We start from the raw sequence: 16,675 nt of genomic DNA, 5'->3' as shown, positions 1-16,675 counted from the left end.
CCCAGTCAACTGCCAAAAGTGACTCAAATACTGGCCACCAGTAAGTGGACATCAGTTGCAATTTCACATTATGCAGTTGGCGGCTGCCTTGTACGGAGGCTTTTTTTTTAAATGAGATGGTGATGTCGTTCTAATGTAGATTTTGACCACAAAGGTGCGATCATGTCTCACAGAGGCATATATGGTTGCTATTCTCTGCGAGGGACGTGTTCTCGTGTTCGTGAAGCATTTGTGTTTGGCAGTATTGTCGCCCAATGAGTCACATATAAACACTAACTCGCCACTGCCGGCAAGTAGTTGCGAGAAACGCATTATGACACTGTAAAGTTATTTCATTAATTCGAAGGAAAGTTTTGCAGCAGGAAAAAAGGTTGCTATTCCAGGTAAACATGCCTTTTTCTCACAAGTTATTTAGCCAAACTGTGGATGCATGAAATTCGTGACTTATGAATAGAATTTCATTTATTCTTTAGTAATGCTTCTAAAAGAGACTAGAAGTAGCATGTGACTACCTCTGCAATCAGCAGACCATACATTCACAGTCATAAGTGGCAGTTCCATGCAGTCTCGCACTTTATATTACCTTTCCTTTCAGCAACATTGGAACTGGTGGCTGCGTTTTCAGAAGGAGAAGTGCACTTGACACTGTATATGTATGTGTGAATTCGGTTTTCTTTGTATGTGTCGGCTCACTGACAAACAGTGCAAAAATCTGTTGTACCATGAGCCTGACGACGCCTTCTGCTGCTAGAAATGTGGCACTTCGTATTTTATAGTACTGCATGACATTTAAATCAAAGCTACCACATAAAATGATCAAGAAAACTAACCGCTGTTATAGCTGTTTTCCTCAAAGAACGCTTGTCCTTTATGGGCTGTGTTAATCTGAGCTCTCCACCGATGTTTCCGTAGTATTATCCCTTAGTGAGTGAGAGATTGGGGGCAATTAATCGTGTTAGTGTTTAAGTGGTGTCCTAATTATGTGCATTTGTTCCAACAAAGTTGTCTAGATTACTTTATTGTGCAGTGTAAAGCTTATGAAACCATCAGCAACTACTGAGTTGCTAACACGCATATGGATTTGTCACTATACAGGTGAAACTCGGCTGTACCACTGCAGTGCTGCGGAAATTGCCTTCACCAGCGGCTTTGCAACAGCTGTTTCGCAGCATGTCGGTATGTGTTAATTTATAATTATGTTGGGATGGGCTAGTATTATGGACCACTGCTACTCTGTATTGTGACAGATCCATATGATAAGGGATGTAATGGGCACAGCGAAAACCTTTGAATTTTTTACTATGGTACATAAACAGGCTCTCCTTTTCGTCACTGGAGCAGGAGAGAAGGGCATGCAGGCACTCCTGAATGTACATATATTTCAAAACATGACATACACACACACACACAATTAAACTAAAGGCAGGGACGTTCCATCTTTCATCTTGAATTGAATTGTGCAGCGCAAAAATACAACACAGACCACAGAGAAGCACACATGTTAACAGGTTTGATACACACGTTAGTTCAACAGATTTGATACTTCAAGTGTGCTATTTTACACAAGGGGGAAGGGAAAGGGGAGAAAATCTGAAAAAAAAGTGGAGTGGAAACAAAGGAATCGTGCCAAAAAGCATGAGAAGCATCGCGCAGCCAGGATCACCAGCAGGACAATCTTACGTATAGTTTGTTTCAATCAACTCAGATCACGTGCAGCCATTACTGCAATCAAGTTGTTTCCTTATGTCATATGAGGGAATGATGTGGGCCCGAAAAACTGTTTAGAGCTGAAGGATTATGTTCCATTCTAGCCTCATTGCCTGCTTTTTTATCATATTGTTATCAGCTGCTTATGTTAGGGACAAAAAGTAAGAGTACGAACTGTTTCCCGATTCGCCATTCCACACAACATGTCTTTATGACTATATGTACATGCAGATGATCCATAGTTGAAAAATATTCAGTACAGTAGAATCTCATTACAAGATGCACTTGGTTGTAAGAGACATCTGAAAATGGTTTGGTTGGTTTTCCGATGTTTGCCACGTTAACAATACTGTATACAAGAGACACCTTTGTTACTAAGGATGACTTTTTAAGTATTCACTACTTCGAAGGCACACAACCCAGACACATTCACTTTGTGCACCTTGTGTGCTCCGAAGGGCGTAAAGATCACGCAATCCTTACACAAGTCAATTGCGCATGTCTCTTTTAGCATGAACCAGAAAAGGAGGGCAACGAGGACAGTGCAGGGCAGAAAGTGTCGGCAGTTGAAGCTGACGAGCGTATAAGAGCACCTCAAAGGTACTGCGAGCAACAAGGCTTGCAAAGTGAAGTGTTCAAATTCCAGAAGTTGGGAAGGAAGCTAACACAATCTACAGTCACTAAAAAGCTGTGAATGTCTTATTTAAAGGGCCTCTAAACCACCGAGGTTGAAATTTAGTTGCGGTGTTGCAGTTCTACACAATAAGGCAATGAACAGGTAGCCACGAGAATTTTTCGAAACGGTGCAGTAATAGTGGAGCTACGTGTGTTTGATTATGGAAAAGTAGTCCCCACTCATTTTACTCTTTCATCTGGTACACGCCATATGGACAGTATCGTCTTTTCCTTGCCTAGTACACCTCCAAATGTTACGGGACAGGCCAACACCAACGAGCTCTGTTCCTGCCGCGCTGGCCCGTCGTCCTGCGAGGAGTGGCGCTAATACAACGGAACTGTATGGTGACTCGTGTTGAAGAGCCTCATAGGGAGACCCTTCTGTTGGCGTTTCTGTTCTTTGCCCCCATTGGCTGCCCACAATGGCATCGCGGGCAACGCGACGAGGAAGAAGGAGTGTGTGTATTTGCTTGCAGGCCTTGCCGGCAGTCGTACACTTTCGTTCGACCAATCGACAGCACCGGAAACTGGTGACATCATCAGAGACAGCCTGGTGACGTCAGGACAAACTGGGGGGTGCAGGATAGGTCCAGAGAGGCGCACGGGGTCATTTTCTTCATATTGTGGTGCTCCGGCAGTGCTACGCACTCTGGCATTTGGCTTTGTCGATCGTGACGGCATTCTGATTTCGATACGCGTGTTTACTTGAAATGTTCAAAAAATGTCGAGAAGTGGTTTAGAGGCCCTTTAAGCCACCCTGAGCATTTATTCCTTCAGATATATCAAAACATACTTTAGTGATGATGCATAATAAAGTGATCTAGTCTGGCTCCTCAGTGTCTTAAAATTTTTGGTTTCGAGAGACATGTTTCCCGTGCCTCTTGAATATCTTCTGGTGAGGCTTTACTGTAATATACACAAACAATTGTGTAACTCCTCCTGCAAGTATTATTCATTAAGCCCGATCACTTATGTGCAAAGCTTGTGGTTAAGTCTTGATGTCCGTACTTTTTAGAGCTATCTTTATTAATTCATGCTGTTCTTATTGGTTCTTCGATGCAGGAGACAATGCCTACGAAATTATTGGCCCTGATCATGAGAGCCCTCAAGGGGCAAACAACATCTCTGTTGCAGAAGTGAGCCCGATACCACTTGGAAGTTACCATGACAGATGACACGGCAGCAATAGATACAGAGACTGCCATGTCTACTGCAGCTGCAACAGTGTACGAGGCAAGCAGCAGCGCGTCAGCATCAGCAGCAGTGTCAGAAGGAACCACACCAGGCCTGGTAGAGCAACATGTGTGCTATCACTGACTTTTTTTGTAGTGGATACAACTCATTTGCTCAACATACAAAAGCTTTTCACCACGACTGTGAGCCAGTGTTACTGTGCAGCAAGTGCAAGACTAAGTTAGGTGTTATAACACAGTACAAGCATCACTTTAATATATGCAAATGCAAACATATTACAGTTGTTGCCTCCCCAGCCAGCCCACATAGTGACAACAATGTGGAACACATGGTGGGACACACCTCTCTCCCATTACAAGATAGTAGAGACTGTCAGTGTTGTTGCTAGATTGACTGGTCTTTGTAGGCAACTAGAAGGACAACACAGGTGTCATAAGATTGTTGTTGATGTTGTTGTTGAAGAGGTAAAAAAGAAGTTTGATGCAGCTGAAGTGCCAACTGATATTGAGCAAATCAAAAGCAACCACCTGAGAAAGCAACACTATCGAAATTTGGGTATCTATGTGCCGCCAACTCTGGTAAGAATGGCATAGGACGGAAGTGTGATGAAAATCACACAGACACTGCTGTTGCATCACTGGCCACAGTGAGCAGCGACTTGTAGGGCAAGAGAGTAAACTGAAACTAACATTATGATATAGTGTCATGCTCCCATGTGACCACTTTTCAAGTTATTTTGCAAGATACAGCTCAACCTCCAGAAACGAGACTGCAACTTGTCTGTAAAAAGCTTTCGCAAAAAATTATTCATAACACTATTAACATAGCAGTATCTTGTTTTTTGTGTCGGTTCGAGGTTCCCGGCTGTCCATTAATGCAAAAATTGAGGGAAAAAAGAACATGTGTCGTACTTACACCTTTTTAACAAGTACGAGGGGGACAGAACTTTTCTAGTCATGCATCTTCATCATACTATCAAGTTTTTAAATGCCTTTTATAATTATTATTACCAGTTATATCTGAGTGCATTGTATGCATGTAGCAGGTGTAAAATCAGGTCAGTTGGATCAGATGCCTTATCTGCAAGCGAGCCCTATATTCAAGAAATTTGAATTAAAATAGTTACGTTAGAGACGCAGTCTTTCAGCACTTTATTGCCTGTGGTTTAAGCATTGCTCAATACTTTTGTGGGTGGCAATTTCAACCGGCACAGCACTGCGCTTTGCCACAGTCACATTTGTCTTCAAAGCAGTGTTTACCATTTGTGTTGATCTGTTTGTGTATGCATAGAGCAAGTTTTTAATTTATATTTTTCTGCATTCTTGTGCTTGCACTAAGCTTGTATAAGGCAGTTACAAAATGTGCGTCACTATAACGAACTGTTCTGTTGAGCTTACACTTGCAAATAATCGTGTTCAGATGGCCGCACTTCTATGCGGGTGCACCGCTAGCTTTGTGTATGTTCTCATGTTTGTATAAAGCTTATATAAGCTAGTTAGAAAATGTATGTCACTAAGCATTGTGATATTCTTTAAAGAACTGCTTGGTTGGTTTTACACTTGTGAATTAGTATTGAGGCGGTGGTATTCCCATGTATGCCCACTGCTAGCTTTCTGTGTCCTCACGTGTTTGTATTAAGTTTCTACAAGGGAGTTACAGCATGTACGTCACTAAGCGCTGTGATATTTTTTAAAGAACTGCTTTGTTGGTTTTACACCTGTGAGTAATAGTACTCGGGTAACACTAGTCATGTGTAGGTACACAGGGACCATTTGTATACATTATGCTCATGTAAAGCAGTTACAAAGTGTATGTCACTAATTACTGTGATATTTGTTGAATTGCTGTGATGGTTTTACACATGTGAATAATAGTGGTCAGGACACAGTACTTGTGGTGTATAGTTGAATTTATACACTGCCAGGACATGGGCTGTATACGTACCAAAAGAAATGTATGTCATTATATTGTTGTGATTATTACTGTTTGGATTTTATTAAACTGTAATAAAATTGTTTCTTGTATCTATTGAGGTATGGCAATTTGTCATGCAACCAAACTGAGGACCTGAACTTGTGCATACAAATAAACAGCTAATTTAAGAGTATACTGCTCATATTCTGCTAAACCAGTTTAACAAATCTTGTACTACAATGCTGGAAAAATGACAGAGCTGACTCAGATGTACAGAAAAAGTTCTGCACTGGCTGAAGGACTGCCCCACACTGGAGTTCGTAATGTTGCGTTTATTGGAGTAGAACAGAAAGTGCACTTCTATTAAAAATGCGACAGTCGGTGCAGAAACATAAGGCAGACGAGCGGATGTGGCACATTTTTTTCAGGGCCCTCCATGCCTACTACTGCATTTCTAGTCTTCCTGTGCTCTGCGTATAAGCCCCTGTTCAGCCAAGGTTTTTACTCCATGACAGTTGTTCTACTGGGTTCGTAGCAATATTGAAGAAAAAAATTCAATGGTTTTCAAGGACTTTCGAGGCCCCGACACAGTAACTTCAAGGACCTCGTGCAATGTGTGTAGTAGTTTGGACAGGCAATAACTTGTTCAAGAACACCGTTAACTTTAATGCAAACAAAAGAAAACAAAACAAATCGCATTTCAGTGATTTCAAACATTTGAAAGACTGCTAATTTGCCTTTCACCGCCCACCACTAAACGCACACAAGGAAGCATTTCAAGAAAGCGCTCAAAGTTTTTCTGCAATAGCACAATTAACTACTTGGACCTGCAACATTTGCAGTTTTTGAATACTGTTTGGTTTGACAGTGTATGTGATGTCATCTGTTGCCTCAGCTTTTTTCACCATCAAATAAGCAATAGTCATTTCTAATTTATTTTTATTGTGTCTGTCGCTCTCAATTTACTCTTCACGGCTTCTCTTTGAATGCCTCAACTGTTGAGCTTCCTGCTCCTGCTCCTCCAAGCACATTTGTCGCCGGTTCCATGTGCATAAAACTGGTATCTGCAGCTCCTTTGTAATTTCAACTTTAAGGATGTCGCTTTCCTCCTATTACCTCCAGAGACAATTTTCTGTGACATGCGAAAGAGTGTCACAGAAGGGAAAAAAGCGCTTGGCAATGTCTGCTAAGTCTAGCCAAGTGTACAAGTTTAAGGACTTTCCAGTACTTCTAAAAATTCAAGGGTTTTCAATGCCTTGAAAATGGCATTTTAGAAATAAAGAATTTTCAAGGCTCGCTACAAACCCTGGATTCTAGCACCTAAATAATTTTACAAGCTTATTTTGGCATGGAGTTAGGAAATTCATGCTTTCTAGCTAACGCTGCACTATCTCTGTACAGTGAAGCCACGAGAGCGCAACTATTTTGGAGTAAAGAAAAATACTGAAAGCTTTTAATACCACTCTTCTTTTTTTCTATGGAGCTTCGTATTGCCTAGTTAAGTTTACGAATGTGCCTGGTTTTGGCGGGCGTTTCTTCGAGAAGCAGATGTCTAGCCCCCGTATTCAGAAATGTATCTTAATACAAAGCTCATGCTTGACTTGATATAAACGACGCCTGGTGCGAACGTCCCCCACGACGCTCACTGCCTTTCTTTTGGTGCGTTCACGACTTGCATCGTTTAGATCAAGTCAAGCATGGGCTTCAAGTTATGATGCATTTCTGCATATGGGGGTAAGCGTGCACAATTCCGGGCAACGCACTGTGCCATTGACACCGAGAGAAAACGGGGAAAACAGAGTTAACCACTTATGCTCCTAAACTTTCGCGTACCTGTGGTGTGCGTGCATCGTGGAAGAAGAAACAGCGCAAACACAAGGACGAAAAAAAGCATCAACCACACCAGCGCTTCGTGGTGTGGCATGTTTTTGCGTCGTCCTTGTGTTGCGCTGTTTCTTCTAAAATGCTCAACCAACTAGCCGGCAAGTCCATCCTGTGCATATATAAATAGAACACACACATGAGTGTAGATGGTCTTCGAAGCTTTTAGAACGAGCACTGCCACAGGATACGAGCAGTGCACGCGTAACAAGTGGACACATTAGTCATTTAAACATGCGTGCCAATGCATTTGACGCGGCTATCGGCATAAGCGGTCTCCAAATGTTGGAATGCATGCGCTTCAAAACGCTAACGATCCGCTGCGAATGCAGGACAACAGCTCACAGCGGACTGAACCAAACTCTAAACTAATGCACTTGAAAAGAACGCCTACACGGCAGCGTGAGGCACGTCGAAATGCCTGGTACTGGCGTCGCAGTTGCTCACCAGTATACGCGCGAATTAAATTCACATACGTGGATGGTTGGCGCAATACTTTGTATCCGCGTATTTTGGAGAACATGGACTGGAGAAGCATTCGATCATGAGCTGAACGGCACATTTGTTATTTTCCTGCGGTGACGACAAGCCGTGAATAGTTCTCACGTTGTCGTCTACGTTGTCTTCCTTCGTTAGTCGTAGCAAGGAATGGAAATGATGCAAACGCACACGTATTCCAGTACACAACAGCACAGCACACTGCAGAGAAACCCCACACACCACAGCCGATTCATCAAATACGTTAGGTATAAATATAACCTCTAAAAGAACACGACTTGGCGTGGCGGCGCTGTGGTGTAATGGTTATGATGTGTGTTTTGAATTGTACAAATGCGAGTGTACGCGGGTTCGAATTCACATGATGATAGAGCATTGTGATTCTTGATAAGTATGTGATTCCCTTGACAATTGTATTCTAATTACATTGCGTGACTCCTCATTGTGAAATTTGCGAAGATATTTGCAGATTAAGTGATAATTCGCTTTTTTTTCTCGTCAGTGGCGTTCGTTACGCATACGCATAGGCCGCTTCGGAGCAGTCACGCCTCACGGTAGGCAGCAAATAGCCAGGAAAAAATGACTTTAATATCCTGCATAACTATGCTCACGCATATTCTGAAGGCCGCTTGGAATCGGGCCAGTGTCTCTGAGGAGCCGCCTAGGGAACAGTATATCAGCGGCCCTAATTTGATCTGATTTCCTGCCCGCATGCGTGACCAGGACTTGGCTAAGAGGGTATTGGGAAGAGTACTAGTACTCTGTTCTGAAGGAGTACAAGCACTCTGTTTGGGGGAGTAGAAGTACTCGGTCTGGCGGTGTACTATTAACCCTGCGGGGAGAGTATTAGCACTCTGCGGAAGAGTACTAGCAATCCCTTGCGGTGGAGTAACAAAACTCTGTCAGGAGGAGTTGACCTACTCTCTCTCAAAGAGGGTCGATCTACTCTCGAAAAGAGAGTGAAATATGGGACGAGCAGCTACTCCCTCAAAGAGAGTGCCCGGCACTCCCTTAGTTTTTAGAGTCAAGGAGACGCATTGCCGTTGCACAGTGTTAAAGGTTCTTTGCTTCCGTGAGAGTGGTGAGCATCGCTTATGTTGTGACTGCTGGAACGAACGACGAAGGCATCAATAAACGTGACCTAGGTAAGCAATGCTTCTTGCTGAATTGTTTATTAGCTGATTTGTGCGTGCCGTGTATTTCACCGTCAATTCATGCTCATGCTTACGATACTCAGTTTTATTGAAGCGAACTATTTGCTGGCTTCATAAACATACCTTTTTTTTATCTCTATGAGGCACCGTGTTGGTTATTCCTAAAAGTCGCGTATATCTTGCACTTTTGTGCGTACACACGGCATTAAACATCATGCACAGAACCGGTGTTTTGTGCTCATCTGGTCATATGTATACAAATGAATTGTAAAGCATCCTTAATTAAAGAATGTTAATTCCAGCAACTAAGTTTGTAATCACTTAACATCGCGTTTTTACTGTTAAATTGTCACATTCTTGCGGTGTTCTTTGTTTGTACTGGAGTGGAGTACAACTGACTGGAAATATTTTGCAATTATTATTTTGAGCTGATTAATAATTTTTAAATAAATAATCTTGAAGTTTTCTTCTTCCCGAAATTTCCATGATAGATCATACTCAACTTTTGCGTGTTTTATTAGATGTTCTCTGGTAATGTTTTATTTGTCTGTGGTTTATTCCTACCTCGTTCCTTACATGTTGATAGCCCTTTGCAGTACAACCTAAACAAGTAACTAAACGCCTCTAAGCTTACTCTTCTGCCCGTGTAGGTGCCACTACCACACCAAGGAGATCGGAGAATTAGCAACTGGCATATTGCCCGACATGCCTGTGCGTTCCGACGATGCTGAGGTCGCCTTCCTTATGATGGCATAAACTTATCTGTATTCGTATTTAGACGTACTGTACACGAACCATCAACATTTATGTATATTTGCATCATTCGTGGTGCCGCTGTACAAATAAATGTGTGCTACCACGCAGCGCTGTGCCAGAAGGTTCTTTTCTTTATTGGTTCGTGGCCGCGAAGGAAAGAAAGGAGAGAAAGAGAAAATCTATTTTTAGTTGCGAAAGAAAAACGTTGAATAACCTTGTTTTGTATATGCAAATAAACCAATCATGACTATTTCATTAAAGTTTTTGAGTCAGCTTCTCTCCTGTCACAGTTGCTACACACATCATTTCCATAATGTGGCTTGTGCTGCCTCATACCTCCATAAACTTTGATTTGATACAGGCAATGTTGCATACAGAAATGCGTCATCATCATCATCGTCAGCCTTGTTAAGCCAACTGCGGAGAAAAGGCCTCTGCCACACTTCTCCAACTACCCCGGTCACGTACTAATTGTGACCACGTTGTCCCTGCAAACTTCTTAATCTTATCCGCCCACTTAACTTTCTGCCGCCCCCTGCTACGTTTCCCTTCCTTTGGAATCCAGTCCGTAACCCTTAATGACCATCGGTTATCTTTCCTCCTCATCACATGTCCTGCCCATGCCCCCATTTCTTTTTCTTGATTTCAACTAAGATGTGATTAACTCGCGTTTGTTCCCTCACCCAAAGCTCTTATCCCTTAACGTTACACTCATCATTCTTCTTTCCATAGCTCATTGCGTCGTCCTCAATTTAAGCAGAACCCTGTTCGTAAGCCTCCAGGTTTCTACCCCACACGTGAATACTGGTACGACACAGCTGTTATATACTTTTTTGTTGATGGATAGTGGCAACCTGCTGTTCATGATTTGAGAATGCCTGCCAAACGCACCCCAGCCCTTTCTTATTCTTCTGATTATTTCAGTCTCATGATCCGGATCCGCGGTCACTACCTGTCCTAAGTAGATGTATTCCCTTACCACTTCCAGTGCCTCGCTACCTATCCTAAACGGCTGTTCTCTTACTAGACTGGTAAACATTACTTTAGTTTTCTGCAGATTAATTTTTAGACCCACCCTTGTACTTTGCCTCTGCAGGTCAGTGAGCATGCATTGCAATTGGTTCCCTGAGTTACTAAGCAAGGCGATATCATCAGCGAATCGCAACTTACTAAGGTATTCTCCATTAACTCTTATCCCCAATTATTCCCAATGAGTTCCAAAGAACTGTGGCTGAAAAATTAGTAGTAAATTAACCATAATTATTTCTAGGTTTTGGTAGTAAATAGCGGTTGTTAGAAGCGACACGGGTAGACGTGGAATGTGGATACTGGCTGGCATAGGTCACAATTTCGTTCAAATATGAATTAAAAAGCATATAATAACTTTTAAAATAGGCACACGCAGTCTTTTTGTATTGTAACCTTTTGTATAGGGACTGTTTTATAACTCTTGACCCGTGCGTCATTCTGTGCGGGCCCATAAATATAGGACAAGTGACTCTCCGGCCATCCGTCAAACTTCACCGCAATGCGCTAGCCTAACTCACTGAGAAGCACTTTATAAAAATCCTATTTCAAAAGGTCAGCCAAAATTCAGCAACTTCCAGTTAGCAACGTCAACAGGATACTCTCCTGAATATATATGGGCATTGAAGGCACATCGTCCTAAATACGACAAAGTGCGGTACAAGCATATGTTATCAGAAAAAAGGTATACGTTTGACGTAGTTAACCGGAAGATCGTTAACTTCGGCAGAGCTTCTGAAAAAGCATTTTTTTTAACCGTTGCTCAACAATACACGTCAGCGGTCTGCAGAGATGTTCCGTAGATGGTCGAAGGAGACATGAACAAAATTCAGGGGCATGCGCAGAAGGACGCGCTTCTGAAGGCGTGCAATACTTATGCCTATACGATATATGACAAAAAAATTTCATGAAAGCAGCCGGAGGAGCTACGTCCAAAATTCTGGGACGTGATTCTGTCTAAAACTATTAGATATGCACATCGTAAGACAAAATGCCATTTTATTGGTGTGAAAGGTTCATAACGGCGAAAGAAATCAGAATTTGCGCGATAGACAATACAATTATTTAGGGACAGCATTTTACTAATCCCCGCAGGGGCGTCTGCGTCAGCAGGCGTTTGGTGTGTTGCGACACCACGGACCCGAGCACACGAGGGTTGGACCCTCCCGCGTGTAGCCGTGCGCGGCTTAGCCGCGTCCGGGGAAAAGGGGATCCTGGGGGTTGAGCCAATGCCGGGTGTTTGGACCTTTACGGCCCCTCGGCGACGGCAACACACCCCTTTGGCCTCGGCATCACGTAGACGGCACCCCCGGACTGACCCACCCGGGGGAAATCGGTAGTTGCCTTTTCCTGTCTCTCTCTTCCTCTAATCTTCGTCTTTCTCTCACTTTTTATCTCTCCTGTCTTCTCCTAGCTTCCACTTACTTCCAATTTTTCCAGGCAGCAAGGGTTAACCTTGTGTGAATAGCCAACCTAGGTTATTTCGTATTTGGTTATAGTGGTAACGTACTGCTGGCGTTTGCAGGCCGTGTTTTACGGATCCTGCAGCGTCCCCTTGTAGGACTCCACGGTGGGTGGCTGGCGTTACTGCCGAAATCACAATCTCTTATGGCTTCTTTTTTCCCCCCATTACCTGATCGCTCCCTCAAGAGGGGGCGCACCGATGTTCTCTTTGAATTTTTTGCCCGCTAAAAAGAAACTTTTCCTCGTTTCCATGTAGTGCACTCTGAAACACCAGGCAAACCCGTGCGAAGAATCTCTCCATTCCTCGTGTCCAAGTCTCTTACCCAAGTTTTTGGTACAGGTTATAAAGCATCCAGGATGGCAAGCGGCGATCTCCTCTTGGAGCTCCGCAACCAGAAACAATATGAATATCTACCCAATCTAGTTTCATTTGGTGACGCCAAAGTAACAGTAACTCCTCATCGTACCATGAATACCACCCGTGGCGTAGTCTCCGATGATGATTTATTGGAGCTGACTGAGGCTGAGCTCTTGGAGGGCTTCAGCGAACAGAATGTCATATATGTCAGAAGAATCAAGATGAGGGGAGACGGAAAAGAAATTGCGACCAAACACCTAATACTCACCTTCAACTCCAGTGTCCTGCCCGAGTCAATCGAGGCCGGGTACATCAAGCTTCGTATAAGACCGTATGTGCCGAATCCCTTGAGATGTTTCAAATGCCAACATTTTGGCCACAGCTCGCAGAGCTGCCGAGGCCGCCAAACATGCGCCAAATGCAGTGCGCTTGAACACGCCACTGAAGCATGTAACAACTCTCTACACTGTGTAAACTGTGACGGGGACCACGCCGCGTACTCGCGGTCGTGCCCCTCCTGGAAGAAGGAAAAAGAAATTGTGACTATAAAAGTAAAAGAGAATATATCGTTCAAAGAGGCACGAAAGCGGGTAGCATACCTGCCAAAGAAAACCTTTGCCGATGTGGCGCGTCAGGGGACAGCGTCACAACGGCCTCCGGCGGCTGTCCGACCCACAGGCAGTGAGTCGGCAGTCACGCCATCTGCCCCCACGGTGGTTGCAGCTAGCGCTGCTCCGCCAACCGAGCACACGGAGCCATCGACCCCGAAGGTGGGCGCAGCCGAGGCTGCCCCAACCTCAGAGGCCCCCTCCAGCGCTGGCAACGGCCAGCACAGCCAAATCCCTCAGGGAGCTTCATCGACCTCCGGGCTGGTGGGCACAGGGGTCTTGCCCTCCAAGGTGGGACTCCCCCTGAAAACCTCTCGCTCGCAAGAGCTCGTGTCCGGAGCCTCACACGAGGCAACGGACACTACACCAGTCCCCAAGGCGCACCAAACGCCTAAGGAGCGTCGAGAATCGCTCGAACGCTTCAGAAAGAACAAAACACCTATTACAGGGCCTCGAAAGGGCTCTGTAACCTAAGGCATCTTTCCGTTTCCGTACACACAGCACTAATTTACATTAAATATGGATACACAAATCATACAATGGAACGTCAGAGGTCTCCTTAGAAACCTTGATGATGTACAAGAACTAATCCACCAACACAATCCAAATGTGCTGTGTTTACAGGAAACACTCTTAAAATCCAAACACACAAACTTTCTCCGACAGTACATAACTTTTCGCAAAGATCGCGATGATGCTGTTGCATCATCGGGCGGTGTCGCCATTGTTATCCATAAGAGCATTGCGTGTCAACTTTTACAGCTACAAACGCCTCTCGAAGCAGTGGCGGTTCGAGCTGTTCTCCTAAACAAACTCATCACCATTAGCTCTCTTTACATACCCCCACATTACAAATTAACGAAACAAGAATTTCAATCCTATATAGATCAATTGCCAGAACCTTATGTTGTTCTCGGCGATTTCAATGCGCACAGCTCCCTGTGGGGCGACTCTCGTACAGACGCGCGAGGTCGTCTCGTTGAACAGTTCCTCTTTTCTTCAGGTGCGTGCTTACTGAATAAGAAGGAACCCACGTATTACTCCCTAGCAAACAGAACCTTTTCTTCAATAGATCTTAGCATAGTTTCCCCGTCCATACTGCCCGAACTCGAATGGGAAGTAACGAACAATCCTTACGGGAGCGACCACTTCCCTATACTGATAAGAACATCTAAAGAAAACGAATATCCTCCGCAAGCTCCTAGGTGGAAGATAGACACAGCCGACTGGGAGAAATTTCGAGCTCTCACTAACATCTCATGGGCCGACATGTCTTCTTTAGAAATTGATGCTGCTGTGGAATATCTTACATCATTCATAATAGATGCCGCATCAAAATGCATATCCGAAGTGAGTGGTCTGGCATGCAAACGACGTGTGCCGTGGTGGAACAGCGAATGTAGGATCGCCCGTAAGAATCAGAACAAGGCGTGGGGGTTGCTACGCGCTTTTCCCACTGCAGAGAATCTAGTCAACATTAAAAAGGTAAAATCCGAAGGCAGGCGAACCCGCCGACAGGCCAGACGAGAAAGTTGTCAGAAATTTCTATCGAGTATTAATTCGTTCAGAGATGAGGCGACAGCCTGGAACAGGGTCAATAGGATAAGAGGGCGACAAGCACATGCACTCCCTTTAGTAAACACAGAAGGCGATACCCTACAAGCTCAGGCGGACTCACTTGGGGAATATTTTGAGAGCGTGTCAAGTGCGACAAATTATACACAATCCTTTCTCAAATACAAACAAACAGAAGAACGTAAGCCATTAACAAGTAAAGGTCGAGAGAATGAGCCTTACAACCGTCCCTTTAGCATTGCCGAGCTAAGAGCTGCCTTGATCACATGCAAGAGCTCTGCACCAGGACCTGACAGAATTATGTACGACATAATTAAGAACGTACACACTGATACACAACTGACTTTACTTGCACTTTTTAACACTATTTGGGCTGCTGGATATCTTCCACTTGCATGGAGAGAAGCGATTGTGATTCCCATTCTGAAGCAAGGTAAAGATCCTTCGTTGGCGTCAAGTTACCGCCCGATAGCCCTCACAAGTTGCATTTGCAAGCTGTTTGAGAAAATGATTAATCGGCGACTCATACATTTCCTGGAATTAAACCAAATGCTTGATCCCTTTGAGTGTGGCTTCAGGGAAGGGCGGTCCACAATTGATCACCTTGTGCGCATTGAGGGAAACATTCGCGACGCCTTTCTACATAAGCAATATTTCCTATTCGTGTTCCTCGATATGGAGAAGGCGTACGACACAACGTGGCGCTACGGAATCTTGAGAGACTTGTCGGGAATGGGCATCCGTGGCAATATGGTCGCCCTAATAGAAAGTTATTTGTCCAACCGTACCTTCCGAGTAAAAGTCGGTAATGCACTGTCACGTCCTTTTACGCAGGAAACTGATGTACCCCAGGGAGGTGTGCTCAGCTGCACTCTTTTTATTGTTAAGATGAACACACTACGTGCTTCACTGCCACCGGCCATTTTTTATTCCGTATACGTCGACGATATACAAATAGGCTTTAAATCCTGCAACCTCGCAGTATGCGAGAGACAGGTACAGCAGAGCCTGAACAAGGTCTCCAAGTGGGCTGACGAAAACGGATTTAAGATCAACCCCCACAAAAGCTCTTGTGTTCTTTTTACTAGAAAGAGAGGCCTCGTTCCAGATCTTTGTGTTCAACTGTGGGGACATCAAATACCCATAAACAAAGAACACAAATTTTTAGGTATTATACTAGACTCCAAGCTTACTTTTATACAGCACATTAAATATCTTAAAGAAAAATGTCTAAGTACAATGAACTTACTTAAAATTCTATCCCACTCAACATGGGTAGCGACAGGAAGTGTCTGATTAATGTTTATAAGAGCCTAATTCGATCACGATTGGACTATGGTGCCGTCGTATATAACTCTGCCGCTCCGAGTGCACTAAAGATCCTAGATCCTATCCACCATCTAGGTATCCGCTTAGCCACTGGTGCTTTCAGAACAAGCCCGATTGAAAGCTTATACGCGGAATCAAATGAATGGTCGCTCCATCTACAGAGAAGAGAAGTTACATCAGCCTTACATATTTCCTACCCGCCGTGGTTGCTCAGTGGCTATGGTGTTAGGCTGCTGAGCACGAGGTCGCGGGATCGTATCCCGGCCACGGCGGCCGCATTTCGATGGGGGCGAAATGCGAAAACACCCGCGTACTTAGATTTAGGTGCACGTTAAAGAACCCCAGGTGGTCGAAATTTCCGGAGTCCTCCACTACGGCGTGCCTTATAATCAGAAAGTGGTTTTGGCACGTAAAACCCCAAATATTATTATTATTATTATTACATATTTCCTAAAAATGCACTCCAACCATCAACATCCATGTTTTAACACTGTTAACGATATGACCTGCTCTACACTATTCCATAATCGTCCTTC

General features: G+C 44.1%; 1 long non-coding RNA gene across 1 annotated transcript; it reads left to right on the top strand.

The window, feature by feature from the left end:
* The first annotated feature begins 576 nt into the window (after positions 1-576).
* Positions 577-5,605, top strand: LOC142587507 (uncharacterized). Its single transcript, XR_012829558.1, has 2 exons — positions 577-1,176; positions 3,445-5,605. It is a non-coding gene; the product is annotated as an uncharacterized LOC142587507 (long non-coding RNA).
* Positions 5,606-16,675: the final 11,070 nt, after the last annotated feature.

Source organism: Dermacentor variabilis, chromosome 7 (genome assembly GCF_050947875.1).
Source record: "Dermacentor variabilis isolate Ectoservices chromosome 7, ASM5094787v1, whole genome shotgun sequence".
Classification (NCBI taxonomy): Eukaryota; Metazoa; Arthropoda; class Arachnida; order Ixodida; family Ixodidae; genus Dermacentor; species Dermacentor variabilis.
Note: the sequence above shows the minus strand (reverse complement) of the source record. Positions and strands in the feature narration are given on the sequence as shown.